Genomic DNA, 5246 nt, shown 5'->3' on the forward strand with positions numbered 1-5246 from the left:
GTACTTTGGATGAGTACTCACGGTTGCTTTGCTCCACTACAAGAAATCTGTTAATACATGACGGATCTAGTCCGTCACAAATTAGTGAAAAACTGTCATGGGTGTCCATCCTTGACGGATTTGAAATCCGTCATGTATATCGCGTCATAATTTGATATCGTACCTACCATGACGGTTCTTGGCTGTCATGGATCTGCCCCCGGCCCACCCAGGCCCAAACCTTTGTGACGGAACAATCTGTCATGGAATAACGCCACATAGGATTTTCAATTGAGTAATTTGAATTACGTGGCTGCCTACGTGGATACTATTTTCCGTCACGAAATTCGTCATGAATTTAGGCACAATTTAATGGGCGGTTTAAATTTGGCTTAGCCCATTATCCCGTTTCTTTTGGCCAGAATTTGACTATGTTTTTAAGGGCCAATTTAAAGGGCGTTACACAAATCCTAATGCCAAATTTTCCCAACAAAAAATATTTACAAGGTGTGAAACATTACAAAGTTTAACACAGCCATCTGTATGTATCTACAACACAGCAGTTTAAAAAATCATCTACAAAGTGATGACATACAACATAGATTGACAAAATATATCACATAACAGAGTTATGAACCAGTACAATCCATTTTACATCAACAAAACATATAAACTATCGAGGCTGTTATTCAAGCTCTTGCCATCGACGTTCTTGATGGCAACGATCATGCCGTGATGGGCAGCACCAAGTAGCACAGTATCCAATCTTACCTAGCATATTAACAAGAATATTAGATATTTGCACATATGGATAGATAGTAGAAATAAGAAAATTGCAACAAATATAAAAATGAATTACATGTCCAGAATTCTTAAATCTTGTAGTGCCTACAAATGAGAATAACATTGTATCTACTATAAAACAAGATTAAACATGAGGTTGCTTAAAATTAACCCAAAAAAAGTGTGTCAAATGACAAAGTGACGAAACACACATCACAGAACTCCTACTATAGCAGCAGTAGTTGAGGCCATATAAACCCATTGTAATGTAGTGGACAATGAAACATGAAAATACTTGATAAACAATGAGATAATAGATAGGAAAGTGCAACTTGAAATAATCATGCATCGTTTATATTCATTCAAGATATACAGAAATGATTTTCTATCATAAACCCATTGATTATATTATCCGTGTTACTTCTGTGCAAGACGATTCTATACGCTGCCCACTTGACCAGCATAGTACTATTATTTGTGACAGAAAAAATAGTTAAATGAAATTAACCAGTATATATTTATACATGGTGGCAGCAGTAGGAACAACCCTTGCTCCTACTTCACGAATCAGACTACAAATTTAATCTGATGCAAGTGTATATAGGTACGTTCAGACTAAAAATTTGAAGTAGGAGCAAGTATTGCACGAACCAGTATATATTTATACAAGGTGGCAGCAGTAGGAACAAGGCTTGCACAAATCAGACTCATACATAGCTTAAGTATTACTTCATTTTAATGAAGGTACAAGCCGAGTCAGAACACATGCAGTAGCAATCACGAATATAGATACAGATCCTGAAACCTTCCAGGACATAAGCGAGAAGATAAATTGGATTGTCTTTTTAATATCAAATCAAGGTCTAGAAATACATAGAGATATTCAGTGGTGGACGTTGTGAAGACAATAATATTTTTTTTACATTTACAAAATGAATAATCTGATCCTGTTAGGTAGTTGTCAAGCATATCTTACCATCAACGTTGTGTGCATCTAGGCATGCTAGTTGTGCTATATTTATGCCAGCTAATGCATTGTAACTTCGACCAATTTTTCCAACATAACCCGTGTGCTCTCTGCTCTCTGTGCTATCCTTAGTCCCTTTCACTTTCAGAAATATCATAATAAGTGAAAATGGATATACAATTGTTTGCCAACATTCGGTTTGTTCACAGCCATGTTTGTAAGGCAACAAAAACAAAGATGTATTTTGTATGCCCACAGTTTACCCAAGTTTTAGCAATGAGATGAAAGTTCCTCCCTGACAACAAGCTAAGGCCTTATACAAATTACTAGAACTGGATCAGAGAAGCAAACGATCTCACTTTAAGGAAGAAATAGAATAACTTATCTTCAGTCCGTGCGTGTTAGGCCATGGTCAGGGGTAGCGGAACCCAGCGTTGGTTCCACAGCACCATCGGGGAGGAAGAAGCGGAGGCCAGAGGTTGGCTGGACCGCCGTGTTCCAGTATGTGTGCCTAAGATGTATGCCAATCAATCAAAGGAACTTGTTATACACACACAAAACAAATTGATCTGATCACGTCTCAGTGGTTCGTCATGTCATGTTCAGATTCAGAATAAGCTAATAGAACCCAGCACAGGAAGAAACTAAACTTGCTTATGGAAATATCTCCTTAAGTTAAAGTGTTAATCATCAAGATATTTTAAAATTTGTGAAGCACATCTGTACATTGAGAAAGTAAGATTAATAGCAAATCGAATAGCAGGAAATGAAAAACAACAAGTGCAGCTTTAGCACTCTACAGATATGGTGCTCCCGTTGCATTGAAATGTCGTTCAGATGTTTCGAAATACCATTTTATTTTTTTCTTCCGTGTGTAGATATTTCTTTCGGGGTGTACAATTTTGCTCCAAAACCACCAACTAACCTACACTGACATATGTGCCTACTCAGTTTCAGATCGATCCCCTCAACCTATTCTATTCTATTCCATCTCTAGAATTAGGTAGCCACAGACCAAAATCAATTAAGATACTAATTCGTGAAAATTATCTCGTGGTCACGGAAGATAAAAGACGAACTGACCAAGAAGATAAAAGACGAACTGACCAAGAAGCTATGAAAATTATATGATTTTGGCACAAAGCATTGCACAGGAATTAGAGCACTAAGAGTTTTGATTCATTGTACAAAAAAAAAAGATTTTACACAGCACATGGAACTTCAAGCGGCTTGTTTGTCATTTCGCTTCTTTGTCAAGTATTTTAGGTACCTATAGAAGGAGACAGGAGATATAATTTGCATGTATGATGTATCTAGAGATTAAATTGTACAGCTACATATGTGTGGGCAGTCGAGAGCTACATGAAAGTTTATTATCCAATAACCAGAAATCATATAGGTTGAAAACTACATAGCTAAAACAAGCCCATTAACTATAAACAATAAATGTCATATTTATATGAAAAGAAATTGGCGGAAAGAAAACAGAAAATACTCTCCTTATTCTTGAATTTGAAAGCTTTTTGACCTCTATAGTAATCATTTCAGTAAGTATAGGACCAGAATCATGAACTGAATTTTTAGTTAGAAGAACAAGCATTGAATTACGTGTATTTTCAGTCAAGCTTACTTCCAGAAAACATTGAGCCCTAGCAGAACATAAGGGCAAATAGATGCTTGAGTAAAGTGTATGAATAACATAAAGGGCATGTTCAGGAAAGGGCTGTGCAGATATCATCACCAAGTAAAAAAAATGTTTCTAGTCCATGTGAGATATTCAAATTATGCAGGCAAGGGCAGTGCAGATATCATCACCAAGTGAAAAATGTTTTTAGTTGTACAAAGACCATTAGATGCACTGACCGGTGTGGGATCCATCACCATTATGTGCATGCAGAAACAATGGACACTGCAGTAAAATGTACCTACAGAATCTGCAAATATGAGGTTTTCTTCAGTTAAATATAAAATGGTATGAGTTTCTTAATACTAAAAGCTGATAGGATAAATCTTGCGGGCCATTACTCTGAATTATAAGTGTACAGCTACAAAACAATGCTTGAACTGCAACAAGAACGGAGATTTGCCTAATACTTTTTGTTTGCAGTACAAAAAATGAATGTGCTTCACAATGTGACTAGGAAGGAACAAAGCACAAACAATCAGTAACGAACGAGTAACCCTCAGTGGTGCTCCTGCCCTTGCTGTTCGTTTTAATGTCGAACAAGGCAGACGCCCAGATGTTCTCTGTACTGGTTCAACATGGCCAACGAGGCCTCCAGCCATCCTTTAACAGGTACGGCTAGATCAATCCATGGCCGGTGTTCTGCCCCAAGTGTTTTGCTCGTCCTGGTGGTACTCTGTACTCCTCTGCAGAGCTCCAATAAACCTTATATTAGCGGAGACGAGCAGAGGGGAACGGTAGGGTACGGGACTGGTGCAGAGGTACGTACTGGGTCTTTCCGGCTGGAGAAGGTGAACGGCGACGCATAGAGGAGGCTGCGCACCACGGATGGAGAAGACGACCGCGACGATGAGGGGAGCGACGACTGGGCGGCTGACGGACAATTGGACCGAGCCACAGGTCGCCGATGTACTCTGCATCCGTGGCTGTGTTGCCACCTCCTGTACGACTGTACCTCACCTCAGCTCGCCGCCAGATGGAGCTGGATCAATGCACGCCGCCAGCGACCTCAGGGCCGTCCAAATCCGGCAGTTGGTCCCCCCGCCACCGCTGCCGCCTCAGATCGAGGGGTATGACTGGGATGCAATAACTCGAGGGGCCGATCTGAATGGGGAGAGGCGTGGAATGGGGAGGGGTCCCGGGCGGGATAGATGTGGAGGGGCTCGACGCGGTGTGGTTCAGGTCCGGCGCTGTCGGCGCCGGCGCCGACATGGAACGGCGAGAGGAGGAAGGTGAAGTGGCGGCGGCTATGGTTGGTACGGGAGATGGGAGAAAGGTAACTAGGGTTAGGCTGGTGGGGACTCTGTAGTTAAATGGGCTGGCTTACAATTTCACTCCCCGCGCTCGTGACTTAAAATTTTCCTTCGCGCGCGCTCCTTCACAGTTTCGCTCTTTTTTTTTCTACATGTTGATTGCTTTCAACTGACATGTGGGTCAGACAAAGGGCATGCACGACACATCATCAGGAGCCATCCATGACGGTCCAATCATGGATCAAGAAGTAAAAGGCTAGGCCTAGCTAGTCGATCCATGACAATTTTCATGACGGTCCCTCGATGTCCGTCATAAAGGCAGTACTGTATTGAGGCCCATGCACCGCTTGCTAATATGTGACGATTTTCATGACAGTTTATAGGAACATCACCACAAATCCGTCACAGATTAACAGGTTTCTTGTAGTGCTCCCTCTTTTCCCCCTTTCTATACCCGATTGCTGCGACCAGACGTTGGAGCCCAGGAGCCAGACGCCACTGTCGATGACGACTACTACTACTCGGGAGGTGCCTACTACTACGTGCAGCCCGCTGACGACGACCAGGAGTAGTTTAGGAG

General features: G+C 41.4%; 1 long non-coding RNA gene across 2 annotated transcripts; it reads right to left on the minus strand.

Moving 5' to 3' along the window:
• Positions 1–537: 537 nt before the first annotated feature.
• LOC125510906 lies at positions 538–4722 on the minus strand. 2 transcript variants are annotated; one of them, XR_007284804.1, is made up of 3 exons: positions 4183–4722; positions 3593–4099; positions 538–2240 (listed from the first exon to the last, which is right to left on the minus strand). It is a non-coding gene; the product is annotated as an uncharacterized LOC125510906 (long non-coding RNA). The 2 variants fall into 2 exon arrangements; XR_007284803.1 differs by having other exon boundaries at positions 538–4099.
• Between the last annotated feature and the right edge of the window lie 524 nt (positions 4723–5246).

Source organism: Triticum urartu, chromosome 5 (genome assembly GCF_003073215.2).
Source record: "Triticum urartu cultivar G1812 chromosome 5, Tu2.1, whole genome shotgun sequence".
NCBI classification, from domain to species: domain Eukaryota; kingdom Viridiplantae; phylum Streptophyta; class Magnoliopsida; order Poales; family Poaceae; genus Triticum; species Triticum urartu.